This window comes from Otolemur garnettii, unplaced genomic scaffold (genome assembly GCF_000181295.1).
Source record: "Otolemur garnettii isolate 467f Iridium unplaced genomic scaffold, OtoGar3 scaffold00033, whole genome shotgun sequence".
Taxonomy (NCBI): Eukaryota; Metazoa; Chordata; class Mammalia; order Primates; family Galagidae; genus Otolemur; species Otolemur garnettii.
In genome coordinates, this window is record NW_003852428.1 from 12,377,964 (window position 1) to 12,397,042 (window position 19,079).

At 41.4% G+C, this 19,079-nt stretch overlaps 1 long non-coding RNA gene across 1 annotated transcript; it reads left to right on the forward strand.

Annotated features, from left to right (window-relative positions):
* Positions 1–3,944: 3,944 nt before the first annotated feature.
* Positions 3,945–14,347, forward strand: LOC111725208. The gene is made up of 3 exons (XR_002773330.1): positions 3,945–4,352; positions 12,403–12,506; positions 14,241–14,347. It is a non-coding gene; the product is annotated as an uncharacterized LOC111725208 (long non-coding RNA).
* The last annotated feature ends 4,732 nt before the right edge of the window (positions 14,348–19,079 follow it).

The window sequence follows — 19,079 nt, forward strand, 5'->3', positions numbered from 1 at the left end:
CACTTACATCTCCTTCTCATCACTATTAGGAAATTACTGTGTTTCTAACCTCCAGAGAAAATCCCCAAACCATCTCGAGAACACTCTGCTGATTGGACTCCCTGCCACGAACAACAGGTTTCTCTGCTCAGCCTTCCTCCTCGCTTTGCCGTCTTGTCTTTAGACAGAGGAGTGAGTATTCCCAGCCAAGGCTCATCCCTGGGTAATCAGAGTCCCTGGGTGTCTTTTGAGAACTATTATAATCAACCATTCCTGTTCACTTCTTTTTCTCTGAAGACTTTCTCTTCATTGAATAAATATAAAGTCCCTTATCTCCCTCTAGGTATCTCCCTATATCTTTACTTTATAGTCACATTTTATAAAAACAAACACAAAAGAAGACAGACCACTTTGGACTGTGTCTACCTTTCACCTACCGTTCATTATACTCAGCAGAGCAGCCTGCACCCCCACTGTCCACTAAATCACTTTCTTTCTAAAGTCACAATGATCTCCAAATACCATACAAGAGAAGCCTTTGTACATCACTATTTTACTTGATATTTTTTGCCAGATTTGTTACTAATTTCATCCATCTTTAAAACTTTCTTTCTCTTTGGCTCAGATTCCCCATTTAGTTTCTGTGAGCCTGGTGGAAGGGAGTCTGCTCCTGGGCACTGGCTGGGCTGAGTTAGCAGCGTTGGCTCCCCATGTGGTCACCTCTGACACCACGGTAAATGGGTCCTCATTACTGCTATGTGATGGTGAAAATCCTGACCCTTCCTACAGGGAGAGGAAGGTGCCTCCTGACTGCCAGGTGACCTGGGACCCTGCACTGGCTGGATTCTTTCATTTTAACTTTGTATTTCTGCTACCTTCATCTCTGCTCAGACTCGTCACTCCACTGGTATGAACTGAAGGAATAAATAAATTAACCTATAAATTTCAATCACTGCCATCACAAATTACTGCAAACATAGTGACTTAAAAGCAACACAAATGTATGATCTGATTCTGCAGGTCAGAAGTCCAGATGTAACATGGCTCAGGCTGGTCTTCTCTTTACAGCCTAAAGAGATCAAAATCAAGGTTTATCCAGGGATGGAGTCCTTTCTGGAAGCTCTGGGAAGAATCAAGTTCCAAGCTCATTCAGCTTGTTTGGCTGAATTCAGCACCTTTACAGGACCGAGGTCCCCATTTTCTTATTGTCTGTCTGACAACCAGGTCCCGGTCTTTGCTCCCAGAGGCAGCCATGTCACTTTTGTGTCTTCCATGTGGCCTGCTCTCAGCAGTGGCAGGTCACGTCTTCCCATCTTTCAAGTCTCCTTCACGTCCCCTTCTGCTGTGCTTCTCAGATGGACTCTTCTGCCTTCATCTTCTGCTGGTGTGTTACACTGGACAAACCTGATTTAGAACCTTAATTCTATACAAGAAGTCTTGTGAACAGTATTACAGATGGCACTAAACTAGTAGACCAGTAATCTCTCAAAATGTTCTGTGAAAAAACAGCCAGTGGAAACTAATTTAAAAAAAATGGTATCAACTACTCCTTGATAATTCACTACTTGCAGATTCACAAAGTACTTGACCTATGTATTAGTCAGGGTAACTGAAGCTATCTGCTGTAACAAGCATCCCTAACTTCTTAGTGGCTTAACACAAGCAAGATTCAGAAGTTTATAATGTGATTAGATCCTTGGAAAGTGGCTTCCCTGTGGTGATTTAAGGATGTAGCTCCTTCCATTTCATGGTGTCTTCACTTGTCCTTGGTGTGGGGATGCTCTGCATTCAGTTCCCAAGGAATAAAGAGTCTAAAGAAATTGAGGTGGGACATTTGATGGAAGGCATGAAAATATCATATATCACTCTGTCCAGGTTCTAGGAAACAGAATGGTCACCTGGTCCCAACCTTAAAAATAAGGCAGCTGGGGAATGTAGTATTCTTATGTGTCCAGGAAGAGAAAATATTATTGGTCAGAACCTAGCCAGTCTTTGGTATGGAACTCTAAAACTCAGAGAAACCTTGGGGAAAAAAATCTGTTTAACTTTGTTTAGTTTCATGCGCTCTAAACTCATATGATTATGAATTTTTATTTTTTAAGATGATACTTATTGCTAATTCTCATAAATGTATTATGAGAATAAAGTATAGAAAATTTGTTTTAAGCATCTCTCTTTGCAACTTTGGGACAAACTAACCACCAGGTTAGTTTGTTTTTAAACCACCAGATAGATAAAGTAAGGACATACAAATCTTAGGCTTAGATGAATAAACATTTTTTTAAAAAAGATTTTACATTTAGAGTAGTATACTTCTTATTTAGATATAACATGATCTTATTACAGATTATTACTAACCCAGTGATCTCAAACCAGGGCATTTCTGAAAATCAGCATAATTTTTGTTGAGGGTGAGCTTTATTCTTGGGTTTTTTTTTTTTTTCTTGCAATAGAGTCTCACTTTTTTGCCCTTGGTAGAGTGCTGTGGAGTCATAGCTCACAGCAACCTCCAACTCCTGGGCTTAGGCAATTCTCCTGCCTCAGCCTCCCAAGTAGTTGAGACTACAGGTGCCCACCACAATGCCCAGCTATGAGCTTTATTCTTAACAGGATTTATTACACAAGCCAGAAGGTATTTCTCCTAATTAAAAAAAAAATTCATAGCAAATTAGAAAGCATGTAAAAAGAAAACAATTGTGATCTGATTTTTTTAAAAAAAGTTATCCTCTTGTTTTTCTAGAATAGAGAGAAGAATGAAGTAATTTCTCTTGACATTAAATGTTTTAGAATGTCATGTTAATAGGGAAGGTGAGGGACCCAGGGATGTGAGAGATGAATGACTGATGTCTGTTGCTGTAAGGGTCTCACGGAAAAGCTATGTCACGAAGAATAAGCACGCTTATTGAAATTGTGTTTTAAATAAAGGTGACCATCTGCTCGCTCAGGCAAAATGGTGAGCTTTCTTTATTTGCTGTTGGTTTATATAGGCAATCTTGTGCATGTGCACTATACAGCAATGACCTCATTAATATGCATTACACTCCCTCTGCACATGCACATTGGACATCAATGACTTCATTAATCCATTTAAACATCTTATGACCACCTGCCCTGTAAGTAGCTCCTCCCTGGTAATCTGATAATCCACCCAATATACACCTTTAAGCATAACCCTTTCAACATAACCCAGTTTAATGTAACTTAATGAAGAACATATTGTCAGTTATTACTTTCTTTGATCTTATCTGATGAAGCCTGAGGCTATGGGGATAAAGACAATTTGAATATCTGTTCTACTGACTATGCCATTTGGAGGCAGTTACTTTGAATCTTTAAGCAAAGAATACAGAAACTTCTTGGGCATACAGGAATTTGTGTGCAAACCTGTGCTCCCATGTAGGCCTTAAGTCAGAGGGTTTTTGCTGGAGACTTTTATAAGGAATTCTCAGGCTGGACTTCTCAAAAGCCTTTCATGGCCCAGGTTTCATCTGTGCCATTAGATACCTGTATGCATTGGGTAAATTCCTCTTCTCTTGAGGTCCCCTAGCACATTACCATTCCCAGACCCGTCAGTAAGTGACCTTCGTCACACACCACAGACCAGGAAAGATTACTGATGGCTACCTGGCCAGTTTTCCAAAGGGCTTTTTCATTGGCCTTATAAAGTCAACCTTAATTCCTTAACGCAGTCTGGAAATGCTATTCCAGCCAAAGCCTTGGTCATGTTAGGCCTGTAACTAATCTGGCCACATGGGATTCTGCCTCCGTTTCTCACAAGTGTGCCTACACAAAGTCTTTTCACTGCTCTCTCTCAAACGGCTTTTTTTGGCCAGAGGCATACAGGCATTTTGCCTATACATATCTTATTGATCAGGCCTTGAACATGATGTGGGGTTAAAAAAACTAAGAGTAAGTAAAAACATTAAAAAAAGGAAAATGATGTGAAATCTCTTCCTGTAGAAAGTTTGCTTACATTTTAGTTTTGTTTTCTTGCTGTGTAGATATGTATAAGGGATTCTGGTGCTCATGGGGGGGCAGTTGTCTCTATCACATTGATTGTTTTCCAAAAGATGTTTGTGTACTTGGATATCCTTTCATAATTCTCCACTCAGAAACTCCCAACTTCCAACCCTAAAAAAGTCTTTACCTATAAAAGTTTCTCTCCTCAATATTCTATTTCTATGTGTGTGTTTTTATACCACTTTGGAAAAGGAGTTCCTTGGAAATTCACTAAATAGTTCTGTTTGGGTCCAACTTACAGTTATGGCCAACCATTATGAAGAAAAAAATTAAAATTTTCATGAGGGATGCTAATAATAGATCTTGCCACGTGAACCTTACAGAAGTGCCTTAAGATTCTGCCTGGAGGATAGGTGAGTAGTCTGGGCACTGAATTCTCTTAAGGTAAAAGAAAAAAAATTAACATTTAGTTAGAGTACAAAAGTTGCTTTTAGCTACTTAAAAAAAATGTCATATTATTCATTGTTAGTCAAAATGGTAGCATGTTAAAAGTAACCAATATGATTAAAGAAGACAAAAAGACACATTGTTTAGAGGATGAAATTTAGTCTCATCTCCAGCTAAAGGTAGGTTAATAAATGATTCTTTTTAGTTGTAAACTCCTCAACAGGTTTCTAACCTAAGTTTGAAGATAATGGTGAGGTACACGTTTCCTAGGCTCTAAAGATGGGCCAAGTACTGCTGGTCCAGTGCTTTATACACAATAGAAAGTTCATTAGGAAAATGCAGATTCTTCCTTATTTCTTCCTGATTTCCTTATTCCATCAATGTTTGTCACCATGATGAACTGAACTAACAAAGAAGGTAACAATGTTTATTTACCCCGGAGGCATTTAGTGGCTTACGGATCACAGTAACATCCTAATTTCTGTTGTAGAACCAACTCTAGAAATAATTGAGAGAGAAAAATGTCTGTGATTGGGTGTAACATACCTCTGTTTTCTCCAGGACACATAGCAGTTGCCATAGCATCAATACCACCCAAGAACTTATTAGAAATGAAGAATTTGGGGTCTTATATTAAACCATTCAAATTAAAACCTGCAATATAACAAGGTTATTGGGTTATTGAATATGTGGAAAGACAGAGAATTCACTAAAGGTACATAGACACCTGCACGTATGTGTGCAAGTATATGTCTATACACACACATGCACACACATACCTAGGAGTTTTTGAAAATGTAATACCTGAGCTATTCCAAGTCCACTGCAATTGGGGGTAAGAAATGGGACAGCTGGGAGATGCAGAGGTTCTATATCTCCTTGCAGATTTCATTTACCACCCACATTAAATGCCAAGAATTAGGTAGATCTCGGGAAGGCAGCACTGTGCCTTCCCTTCCAGGTCACCAAGACTCTAGGGAAGTTGTCTGAGTGCCAGGGCTTAGCAGTAAGGCTAGAGCACTCCACAGGTCAGGGAGCTCTCAGGCACAGGGCTTTCTCTCTTTATTTTTTCTCTGAGTAAACAGGATTTTGGTCTCTGGGGCTGTCAATCCGACTCCTTCACCAAGCACCAAATTAAAAAAAAGTGTAAAGAAGAGGGCAGGAATGAAGTAGATAACAGTCAGAGCAAATATCAGACAAAGCAAACTGAAGGGTATATATAGTTCACTAAAAAGAAAAATCACTGTGGGAGAAAGCGGAGTTTGCAGGTCTGAAATGCGGAGGGCCTGAGCAGCAGTCCTGGTGACCTAAACTGTTAAAACAAAAATGGTGTTTTTCAGCTGTGGTTTCCGAGATTTAACCCTTTTTGTGAGTGACTATTGAAATGCAGGTGATTCTTTTATTTTATGTTTTATGTTACTACAGATCAATTAACATGTTTTTGACATTTTGATAATTAACTTTTACGAACCAGTTTGTGTTAAGTGGAATACTGAGTTTCTAAAATTTATTCATCAACTAAATTGTGGATTTTTTCACACATAAAGCAATATAAGATTAGTTTTTTCAGTAATATTAGTAGTGAGGGGGCTCAGAAAACAAAACCCCCAATATTGTTTTTTTTTAAATTTCTGATATGAGGGTACACATTTTTAGGTAACATTGTTTTTAGTCCTAAGGTAAAGTTCAAGTTGTGGTTGAGCCCTTCACCCAGGAGCAAGCTGAACACCCTCACATTGTGCCCATTAGGTGAGATTCCCGCCAATTGTCCTCCCTCCTCCCTTCTCCTTCTCTCGCTCTCCCTTGATTTTTAGGGGGAATGAATGGGCCCAATGCTCAGACAATACTTAGGAAGTGACTTTCTTTGGAAATTGAATGGAAGACATTAACCAGAGAAGATAAAAACTCATATCTCAGAGGAAGAGATTGCAAATTAAACACCACACCTACAGCCCAGATAAACTTTAGTATTTTACACTACAGTTTTTGGTCATGGTCAAGATCCAAAAATTCTTCCCACATTAAGACATTTACATCTTTCATGGACACAATACATTATATTTTGAGCTTAAATTTTCTTTGCCTTGAATGTACTTTCTTAGCACACAGAATATCAATATTCTAAAAGATTTGCTTAAAAATAAAGAGCACCAGAAGTGCAAATAATTTACTAAATAAGACGGTTTTTTTTCATAGACATTTTGCTGAATTTGGAAATTGTTTATTTCGCCTCTGGTTCCATTCAATTCCCAAAGAGACTCACTTCCTAACCATTGTCTGAGGCTTGGGCCCATTCATTCCCCCTAAAAATCATTTGCTAACCCTCAAATTTCTCCATATCCCCTTCCTCCATGAGGAAGAATATATAAGCATCTGGACTTGACTGAGTTATTGGCTAATCATTTTTCTTCACTGCCACACGCTGATGCATGTTAAATCAACTTTATGCCCTTTTTCCTATTAATCTGTCCATTGTCTGTTCATTTTCAGCAGGGCTTCAGAGGGCAGAAGGGAAACCTCCTCACTCCTACAGCTCAAGTAGACTGTATTGAGCTCTTGATTTTTTAAATTTCTAACATGAGGAGCTCATTTATTTCATTGTTTTCCCCATCCCAGTGGCTTTACCTCGTTTTACTTGTCTCCTCTGCAGTTATCCATACACGAAATCACTGTGGCTAATTCTCCATATACACATATGTTCGTATAATATCACACCTCACTGTCTGCAGAGCGCTTTCTCAGTGACTCTGGAAATTTGGATCCTTATCACAGAAAACTGGGATTTTTGTCTCAGGGCGTTCCTGAATTATAAGCACTCATCGACACACGGCTATCTAAGGATTCCTCAACACTAAAATCCTGTATTTCCATCATTTTTAAGTTACCTAATTCTTCAGGATTCTTTTTTCCCATTGGTAAAAGGAGCAAACACATTCTTATTTTAAACTTTTCTAATTATATTTGTTTTCTTGATGAGGGGTGGTAGTTTTTGAATTTCTACCTAACAAATGTATGCATTTCATTCAGGAGACCAGTAGAGATTAGTGGTATTTTGTCGTGAGATTGTCTAAGGTTTAAGTTTCAGAGGAGGGCTTCCTTTCTACTTCTGAGACAAGGATTATTTCCCTCCATCACCCCTTTGCAACCCTCTCTCCTCTGTTCTTCCAAATAGTCTTGCCTCAAGAGATTGCAGAAATTTACAACCCAAAGAGACCAGTGTTTCAAGGCTAATGCAATCAGTATTGCCATTCTTGAAAAATTACCCATCTCTCCACATGTAACAGTGCTGGTCAGACGTCAAACATTCCTGTGGCCATAAAGCTGCTTACTTTTTATTCTTTCTCTTCTTTTCATGTGAGAATGGGATTCTTTCTAGAGGCCATTCATCATTGCTGTCTCAGAAATACAATAAAAACTATAAAATATATAAGGGTGCTGCCAGAAACCACTTGCCAGGTCTCAGATGTAAAATATCCCTGTAAAAAACTGTCACCAGGTAATAGCCTGAATCTTGGCAGATAGGCAGGCCTTTCTGTGAATCACACACTCACAAGTCCTTTGGAAGCTGCTTCTCTAGGAGCTTGTTGAGTTGTCAGGGCATCCTCTGCAGTTCCCTGGTGGTTGGGAAGCCAGGAAAGCCTTCCCCCAAAATTCTTCACCCTGCCATAGTTTCAGCGTGTTAATAAATTTTCCATCCAACAGGTGTTCCTCCTGATTTTTATCCTCTTAATAATCAGGGTAATTATATGTTTACATTTCTACTGTGCTTTAGACCTTTCCAAATACTTTCATATCTGCTATGTGGCTTGATCCTCTGTACATTTTTTTTCTTTTGATACTAACTCTCACTCTGTTGCCCAGACTAGAGTGCAGAGGTATTATTATAGATCGCTAAGACCTCAACCTCCTGGGCCCAAGCTTGCTTGGTCCTCTAAAGCAGGAAGGCTTGTGTTAGTGTATCTCATTTCAGATGAATTAATTGAGGGCCAGAGATATTTAGTAATTTTCCAAGTCCATACTGAGCAAGAAGAGAACCCAGGTCTCTAAACTGTACCAAGGTTACCATGTGGACCTTGGAATCACCAGGTCTGGGATTAGAAATTCCATTCATACTAGTCACAAGACTTTGGGAAAAGAGCTCAGGGGATCTCTAAGCAGTGTCAGAAATCCTCAAATGTGCGCTGCTCAACTGTCACACACACACACACACACACACCCACCCTCCCCCACCAGATAAAGAAGATTGGAAAGGGGAGGAGAGAAGAGAGGGTTCTTTTCATATGCTTAGAAGTGGCTGAATAGAATTAAAGTTCTCCAAGGGGTCCTGCAGCCTTTTCCTTAAAACCAGGGTCATGTCCTCACGTGTGATTTTGGCTCATTATAGCAGGCTGCCAATTTACTGCACTTGTTTATTTTCCACAGCCATTTCCCTGGTCATTTGTAGCAGCTCAGAAGTTGGGCTGTGCACCTGCTCCCTAACTGCTACAGAGCTGGCTGCTAATGGTGCAGGGGTGACCTCTTTTCTGGGAAATTGCTCTCAGCTGACACAGGTCACCTTGACCAGGAAGCTACATCCCCACAATCACAGCTTTGTAAGAAGGATTGACTGATGGATGTGGGGATGCAGAGGGGAGCTCCTCTGCTTCGAGGTGTCATTAGTTTGTGTTATGATTTGTGCTCCGGATTCTTTCTAGGGAATCAAACTAGAATCTGTCTCCAGTGTGACCACACTGTTGCCGAACTTCCCCCCTTCTCCTGTGGATTCCAATCTCTCTCTCAGGCCCTCAGAGTGACCCGACCTATGACAGCTTTGTCCACTTTTGATATGGAGATGTGGGAATTCCTTTTAAAATTCTCTTCTGGGGTATTTGAACCTCGATTTCCTTCTTGATTGGCTTCTCTTGCTTTTGAAAGATATCACTAGTGAGAACATGGGCTTTTAGCTTCTAGTCATGAAGAACTTCATCTCTACCTGTCCTGACCCTGCCTCAGAGTGTTTTATGTGGGATGGGGGAATAAGAACTCCCAGCCTGCTTTGCACCCACACCCACTTCCAGACTGATGTGGTGGAGGCTGCAGGAGGGACTGTGTTGAGAAAATACAATTAACACAAAATTCTCTCTTGTTATGAACCTAATGCTTGGATCCTTCCAAAATTCTTATGCTGAAGCTCTTCTTCCCAAGGACATAGTATGTGGAGGTGGGGCCTTTGGGAGGTTATTAGGGTTAGATGGAGTCCTGAGGGTAAGGCCCTCCTGGTGGGATTAGTGTCCTTGTTAGAAAAGGAATAGAGATCAGAGCTCCCTCTCTCACTGCTCTCTGGGCATACAACCAGAAGGCTGCTGTCTGCAACCTAGGAAGAGAGCCTTCACCAGCCACCAAATCTGTTGGAACCTTGACCTTGAACTTCCCAGCCTTCAGAATTGTATGTAATAACTGTGTGTCATTTAAGCTGCCCAGTCTATGGTATTTTTATGGAAATCCAAGACCACTCACATATTTATCAATCCAGAAAAGCTCTCCATGAAGGTAGGAAAGAAAGAAAACAGTTTTATTACTGAATAATATTAAACTAGAATGTGACATACATCGTGGGAAATCTGCTAAAGAGAGTGCAAAAACAAAAGAAGATCCCCGCCTTTTAAATAGACAAGCAGATGCAACCCATTATGTGTGCATGTTCTCAAGATAAATAATAGTAACTTGTCCTTATAGTAGCAGGACCAGACAGTACAATTTGTCATACGTAGTTCATCTGAAATTTACCTTGTAATCAGAGTGACCATCTGTGTTAGCTAGCTGGCTTTATCCAAAGGACAGATAAACTTTTCATATCTTTATGGCAGGAGGTGTCCTTGCAGCTTGAAGTGAGGTGCCTGTCTAAGTTAGGGCACCTGCTCTCCCACAGACACTGGAAGATAGGGATGCTGTCTTCTTTATGATTGTATTTCAATCGGATGGTGCCCAGGTCCTGGAGAAAGACATTTTGAATCTTCACACTAGCATGAAGCCTATTTAGCCTTTAAAAATGATTTACATATATTTTAGAGAGATAGAAAAAGAATTCACAATTACAAGTTTTCTAAAGTAATTGGCCTAAGAAAAAGGAGGGAGGAGGATTCTCTTTTCTTATACTCAATAGGGAAAATTTGGTTTCTTGTTTTTAATTTGAATTTTCCCTTGTACCTGCTATGTTTCAAAGGGTAGAAATAATTCCCTTTCCTCCTAGAAGACTCCACTTTAATGATGACACCTGCTGACAAGTGAGTCTGCTTGCTGTGGTTCGATCAGCCCATTCCTTTACTAGAAAACAGTCCTGGAGGGCTGAAGAGCCTGGAGATGGGCTGTTTACTGAAGGGGCTTGAGTCAGGGAGGTGGGCATTGGGAACAGATAAGTAGAGGCTAGTACCGAGTGAAGATACAGTAAGAAATATTTCTGGACAAAGTAAAAGAGTATTTGAAAGGGAGTCTGTTGTTCATTTTAGTCTAAATTTCTCTAATTTATTACAATTATATGATAAATTATATAATACTATCATTGTAATCTGACAGCAACTAACTGTACATGGTTGAGAATATCTAGGCTCTGACTCTCTCTCAGCACTCACATCACCTAAGGCATTTTGAGATATGGCCAGTTGACATTGAGAGATAACTATGCCCGAAGGTGCATCAGAGACTCACCCAGCCACCCAGGACCCCACCTGCACTGCCATCTGCACTGCTCCTCTTCTTTCCCCATGGAAAAGCCTCAGACCCTGTAGATAACTCTTTGCTCTTTATTGGAGTCTTCATCTTTTTTTTTTAGTTTTTTTATTGTTTGGGACTCATTGAGGGTACAAAGGATTAGATCACACTGATTGCATTTGTTAGGTAAAGTCCCTCTTATAATTGTGTCCCACTCCTAAGAGGTGTGCCATAAACCATGACCCCCTCCCCCCTCCCCTTTACCCGCTCCCTTATTCCCCTGCCCCCCACCTTATATTAACTCATCTACTGTCTTCATATTAGAATTGAGCACATTAGATTCTTGCTTCTCTGTTCTTGTGATATTTTACTAAGAAGAATGTGTTCCACCTCCATCCAGATTAATACAAAAGATGTGAAGTCTCCATCTTTTTTAATGGTTGAATAGTATTCCATGCTATACGTATACCACAGCTTGTTAATCCATTCCTAGGTTGGTGGGCATTTAGGTTGTTTCCATGTTTTTGCGATTGTTAATTGAGCTGCGATAAACAGTCTAGTGCAAATATCCTTATGAAAAAAGGATTTTTTTTCCCTCTAGGTAGGTGCCTAGTAATGGGATTGCAGGATCAATAATAATACCATATATTTTGCATGGAATGTTAGGTATTGCTACTAGCATACTAGCATTATCCAATGTATTTCTGACAACATACTGTTTTTAGCAATAACATTACTGTGGCTCAGAAAGTTGAGCTTCTTGCTCAAGGTCATAGGGTTACTGCAGAGTCAGGACAAAATCCAGGGCAATGATAGGATGTACCCAGTGGCTCTGACAGTCAGAATCTCATCCAGGCCTGATTTAGAAGTGTGACAGTTGAATGCTGGGTGATGTCTCGGATACCATCTCACCACGTGACTTTTAGACTGTTCTCTATTAGTGGCTTATAAAACTGATTGTACAAGGTCCCAAACAACCTGTGTTAAAATAAATAAAATAAATGATTTGCAATAGGACATCTCAGAGTATCAATTCAAATCTCAGAGTATCAACACATAAAAATGGTAACCATATGTTAATTAGCTCAATTTACCCATTTCACGACGTATACACCTATCAAACCATCGTGTCATATGCCCTAAACATATATAATTTTAATTTGTCAATTAAAAAATATATAACTCATTTTTAAAAGTTAAAAAAATCAGAGTGTGGTTAGTGAAACTTTTACTCAATTATGTATGTATCAAATGAAATCATCCCTGTGAAAAGTTGAATGACAAGGTTTGAAAGGCGGCTGTGATTTCCTCAACCTTTGCATTTTATAGATTGAGAGACTGACGTCCAGGGAGAGCCCGGAGGTGACCTGAGATCAGAAAGCTCATTATGGGCAGAGCCCGAAATAGAACCCAGGCCCTGTCTGTTTTACCAGGTGTGTGCCTGCTTCCTTTTCTCTCCTCTTCGCTCCCTGCCTAATGCGGCACTGGGAGCTGGAAATCTCATCTCCTGTCATGTTGAACAGTGGCTTAATAGGGCTTAACTTCTCCGAACAAAAATGAACCTGGTTTGTTTTGAAAGGAAGGTTAAAACTAACAGGGAACTAGATGTTAAACAAAAGTCTTGTGGGATCAGGGCAAAAATAAGCAGCTTGTTTGTGAAGCTTCTCGGGGGCACTGGGAATTCAGAACGCCAGTTGATCCTGAGAAGCAGCTGAAATTTCCTGCTCTGCTAGGCTCTAATGCTGAAGGAGGCAAAACACACCTGAGGAACTACGGATTCCCGAACACCCTGGCTAACCTTTGCTCCAGAGTGTGGGGCTTAACAGCCACACGTGAACCCTTTCTCCTCCTCCGCCTCTCCTCCTAAGTCAAAGACACAAAGGATCTGGCTAACCACCTGGAAGTTGTGGATAAAGGGCTCTAACCTTCCTGGAAAGCTGTGAAATTTGCAACCGCCCTACCGCCCCACATAAAAGCCGGGGGTGGGTGGGTCTCCAACTGCCTCCAGGTGCAGACACCACCTTTGCATTGACCAGGCAGGTCATCCTCCCCTTTCAATAAACCTGCCCTGAACCTCTTGGCTGCGGCCCGAGCACCACTGCTTGTACCTTTCACAGAGCTCCAGCCTTTGCCAAGGGCACATGTTGCTCGCCAGTCTCACCCTCACAGTCAAGTGAAAGGCAAGGTGAGCCAGCCCTCGGTGGGAGGGCTGGGCAGGCCCGGGATGAAGCAGGGGTGGGTTTGATTTCCCTAGTGTGGCACGCAAAGCCTTGGGACTTTTCATTTAGTGATTCTGTGTCTCAGCTTCTCATCTGTGAGATAGAGATAAAAATCCTTCATTATCCTGCCAGGCTAGCTGTGCGGATTAGTTAGGTGCAACATGAGGATGAGTAAGTGTTATATATTTTTATAACTGTTAAAATAAGAAAAGGAGGGGGAAAGGAGAGAGAAAGGAACAGAGAGCCCAATGTTAGTGCTCACTAAAGTCGAGTCCTAAGCATCTAAATTACATAGCATATGCTATTTCCCCAAATTGCATAAAAATCAAACTTGTATTCATGAATTTTATATATGTAGGTTATATATGTGTCTGTGTTAAACAAATAAAAGAATTTTTCCAGATGAAAGAGCTCTCAGTAGCCAAAGCTGAACATATGAGCAACAAAATGAAGTTTTAGACCGTAACCCAAAGTATAAGATAAATACTGCAAGTCCACAATGACACGCACATTGGCACATACTCAAGACTAATGCGCAGCCAGCAGACGACCTAATGCATGCCCATATGGGAGAAAACTCATTTCAATTCAAGCTGGGGGGACAGGGAGAGGGTTGGGATGCTCTCACTAAATGGGCAGGGGGTTGGGGTGCTTGCACACCTTTTGTGTGTGGGACAAATCCACAAGAGGGACTCTACCTAACAAAATCAAATATTTTGACCTGCTTGTTTATACCCTCAACATTAACCTGAAATAAATTCACTTTAGAAAAAAAGGAAATCTGAATAAAATAAACTTCAGTTATTAATAATTAGCATTTGCCTGTTAATTGTGGCAAAGAAACCACCAATGTTAGACGTTAATAATGGGGGGGGGAGTGTGTGGGTATATGGGAGCTCTCTCCACTCCTCTTGTACTTTTTCTCTAAATCTGTGACTCTTCTTAAAGTTTCAGGTCCATTTCAGTGGACATATGGCATGCCCATCAAGTGACACATACATAGTCCCTCCAAAATATTGAGGGGACACAGTATGTAAGTATCCTGGTGTGGAGCAGAGAAGTGGAGCAGAGAAGACAGAGGATGCCATCTGCTAAAATTCATAAATGCCAAGGCCATGGAGAGAGGCTAATGGAATGAATGAAGTCTGGCCGTGTCAGAGAGTTTCCTCCAACAATTTCTTTGTAACATCTGTCTTTGCCAGCCAGGTGAGTGGTCGTGCCATGAGGAGCCTGTAGGGTGCATCTGCTTTGAACGTGTTGAATCTGGGGTGCTTGTGGGCTAGCCAAGTGAGTGAAATCTAGCCTGTGGGTTTTCCTGCAGGTGTGGACTTGGGCATCATCAGTCTTTAAATGGTAACTGAAGCTGCAGATGATGTGGGTGCCATGTAATAGTTCTTTTGCTGACAGAATAGTTTTGATAAATGAGTCATAATGTAGTCTGTACATTACAGTTCTCTAACCAGAGTCTGGGGTGTGACAGTGAATATCTGAAACTGAAGCAAATTGCGTTGATCTTCTGGGCTTCGATTTCCTAGTCAATAAAATGTGGATATCAACATTTTATGGTCCTCTCTACATTAAGGACTGGATAGAGGGATCAGAGAGCATCATACATGACCCCTTGTAACCTATAAAGAGCTCCAAAGCTTAACTCATCAAAGCTTTGTGCAGTTGATGAAATTGACTTCAAAACAGATGTGTCTAAGAGCTCGTCTCTCTGAAGGCTCTGATTTAACTGAATGTCATCACTCTCTCGAATATCCAAGTTCTAAATATCACAATGTGTTTTACACTACTTGAGGAGATTTTTGAAGACCATGGCTGTTGTCTCCTTCAAACAGTTGACGAGATTGCATTTCTTGCTGTCTGTGGGGGCCTGGGTCCCCAGACAACCTTTGTCAGGGTCTGCACTGAGGGCAGCTGACATGAGAAAAAACTCAGAGGCAGTTATCTCAGGTGAATAACCCATGGGCCTGTGAGGGGTGAACACAGAGCCAGCAGCATCTCAGAGAAGCCAGCAAGTGCAATAGGGCCGTTCTCCCCTATGTCTCTTTACCAATCAAAAATTATCAATCATTCAAGTCAACAGTATAGTGCATAAACTTAATCTGAGTTATTCAAGGTAGGGTGCCTCAAGTAATCATTAACAATCAGAAGAAGGGAAACAAAGGGAGGGACAATCCTGGAGGCACACCGGGTGATTACAACTTAAACTTTACAAATTAGGGACAAACTCGCCTAACTCGCCTCAGTGATTTCTGTCTAGCCCGGGGCAGGACTAAGGTGGGGTGGTGGTAATCTTTGGTTGCTAGGCCTTCTGTTCTCGGCCACCAGGTAAAAATAGGGCCATCTGTGGCCCAGGACAAAGGGGGGCACGGGATCTTGGACTGTGGTCAGCAGGACTCCCAGAGTCCTAGCCCCGAGCCTGCCAGGGATATACTGTGTAGACCACCAGGCGACTGCTGGCCTTGAGGGATTTGAGAAACTCGGCCTCTGTTCAACAAGCCCTCCAGAAATGCCTGCCCTAACCAACGGGGCAAGCCTAAGGCCCAGAGTTGTCTCTCAGTATCTTTCAAGGGAAACGTAGAATCCATTTTTCCTGTGCACTTACGTTTCTTGTGACAAGTAGGTTTTCTGTTTGTGAAACTCACAATAAGCTCTTTGCTGGAAGTCCTTGTCTGTTTTGTTGGCATGATATTGTGGCAGGACATGGAAACGATGGAAAAACCAATGCAATTCTCACACAGAGGTCAAAATAACTTTTTCAAAATGAGAGCTGAGATGTCAACCAATACAAAGAATATCTTCAGTTTGGGCGAAAATCAAGGAAATAAAGCAGCCTGGTTTATGCCGGGTTGGGGATTCCTCACTTTTGCACTCAGCTCTGCATACAGAGCGGGGCACTCTCTGTGCTCGACCCAGACCCCTCTCCAGAAGGGAATGCGACTGTCTCCTGGTCATGGAGTTCTTCCCGCTATTAACCTTTCAAAGTTTCCAGCTTTGGAATTAAGGGCTCTTCTCAGAGATTTCATTATGAAGCAGTGTAGTCTTTGACCTAATCGCATTAAGTTTTTTCTTCCTCTTGCCTGAAGCCCATGGACTGTCCTGCCACCTAGCAAATTCCACCAAAGGTTATGGAGAAAACAGAGAGTAAAGCGTAATGAAAAGTGAGACTTCCTCCTTCTCTGTAGCACACAGGCAATGTCCCTTCCCAGTTAATAACCACCCCTGGGTCGGCTCGCCCTCCCAGTGGCTTTGGCAGCATTAAGCTCTCCCTGAAGCATGTTTACAGCAGCGCTCATGTGGTAATGATAATCTGCCTTTTGAAACTTCTTTTGATATACATTTTTTTAAAAGACTATTAGGAGAATGAAAGTGAGCCAAATGGAATTAAATTCAAAGCTAGATCTTTTGTGATAAAACATAGGGTTTTCAATGCAGGGAAATATTGATCATGACATGTCTCTGGTAGGGAAGAAAGATTGATCAGCTTTACAGTAAGCAGGGAGCTGAAATCCTGAAGAGGCAGTTTCTCAGTTCACCTGAAGAGAGTGTGAGTGAGATGCAGTGGGAAGGAATAATTTTGGTGTCAACTCTCCCTAGTGAGTAGTAGGACTGCATTCCAGTATTTTGTCACTCTTCAGCATCACCGTCTCTGCCACTTTCAAATAATTTCCAACGACACATGATTTTTTTGTTTTTGCAGTTTTTAGCTGGGGCTGGGTTTGAATCCACCACCTCTGGTATATGGGGCCGGCGCCCTACTCCTTTGAGCCACAGGTGCTGCCCGACACATGATTTCAAGCCTTGATCGTAAGCAAAACAGTACCAACTTGTGTTTGAATCTCATACCTACCACAGAGGAGCTTTGTGGGTGGTAACATCACTGAGGCAAATATCTTCATTACCTGGGAATATTTAATCTATGTTTCATACAGCTGTCGAGAAGACAAAATGTGAGCTGTCTCTGAGGAAGCACCTTATGAAGCAAGGCACAAACGTGTGTGTGGTTGTTACCTTGTCATTTGACTTTCAGACATGACAGGACAGTATTTGTAAGGGCCCAAAGATGACTCAATTAAAGTCAAGCTCGATTCAATTGTGATCTGAATCATCTGTGTGCACCAGAGTCTCCCTACACGGAAGATGGTCAGTTCAGTGTCGTTATGCAGATGCTGGGTGACGGTGAAACTAAGAAACAGAGAAAAGATTCTGAATGAGAGAGCTTAGTGACAGGGAGCACAAGAAGGAAAGGGTAAAGAATATTCTCTGTGGCTCACCATCGCTCCTCCAGCATAGGGAGGGCTGGCTGGAGAAATTCCCAAGGGTTCAACTCGCCCCTCCCTGCTTCTAGTTAGTTGGTTTCAGCACCTTTCCACCTACCTGTTTTGGGTTGCATTATGTTCTTTGCTCTCCAAAGGTGCTGAAGTTCTAACTCCCAGTTCTTACATAGGTGACGTTATTCTGAAATAGATAATATAGAAGGCAGATAGGTTACCCAGAACATAGATAATCAAGCAAAGATGAGGTCATTAGGGTGGGTCCTACCGTAGTGACCGGTATCCTTAGAAACAGGGGAAATGTAGAGATGAGGACAGACACATGCCCAGGGAAGATGATGTGGAGACACAGGAGGACTGTCATCTACAAGCCAAGGAACAACCGAGTCCCCAGCAGCTACAGGAGAGGACGGAAAAGAGTCCCTCTCACGGTCCTCAGAAGGAATCCACCTTGTGCCAACACCTTGATTTCAGATTTCTATGCATAGTTTCCAGAACTGTGAGATAATCCATTTCTGTTGTTTAAACCCCCCAGTTTGTGGCACTTTGTTAGAGTAGCCTCAGGAAAGGGATCCATCACCCTTTGCCTGAGAGGCAAGTATTACTGAATTATTTGTGTTTGCCCTTCATTAGCTATGGGCGCCTACCGGAATGTAAACTGCACAGGAGCAAGGAGCTTGTTTGTTGCCATCACCTCACCACACTTACGACAGTGCCTGGGAAGCAGCAGGTGTGACATAACCAGTGTTTGTCAAAAGAATTGTTATTGTTGGGCCCCGCAGGATGAGCGACTATAAAAGCAACCTAGTCCTGGTTTGACTGAAGCAAATGGGGCCCATGTTGTTAATGTGTGGTATTCTCCCATCTTAACTATAATCACAGATTTGTTCTGGAAAATTAACTCCAATCAATACCTAAAACATCCCCCAACAATATTAGTGGATAGACTATGCTCTGATCTTCAAAGTATATCTGTTAATTAGGATGGCCTTGCTGTTGTTCTCATATAATCAAAGTTGGATTATAAATATTTAAAACATAACTGGCGTGCAAAATGAATACTAAGCACTTATGTTTAGCAATTATGTCACTCTTCTAGCAAGGATTTCTAAGATCCATCTGAATTATTCTGGCAAGGTTCTATATTAGTTTTCTCCTGCTGCCGCAAGAAACTACAAAAAAAATTACTGGCTGAAGACAATATGAATTTATTCTCTTAAAGTTATGGCAGTTAGAAGCCTGAAATGGTCTCAGTGGGCTAAAAGTCAAGGTATCACATAATGACTGTGTTTCCCCAGGTTGCCCGAGGGGAGAATCTGTTTTCTTGCCTTTTGTAGCTGGTGGCCTGATTCTGTCTTCAAAACCGGCAGTGGCCATTCAAGTTCTTCTCATGTTATCATTTCTCTGGTTCTGACGTTTGTGCTGCCTTCTAACCCATTTAAAGGGGATGGTAATTATTTGGGGTCCACCTGGATAATCCAGTATAATCTCTTTATTTTAAATTCAG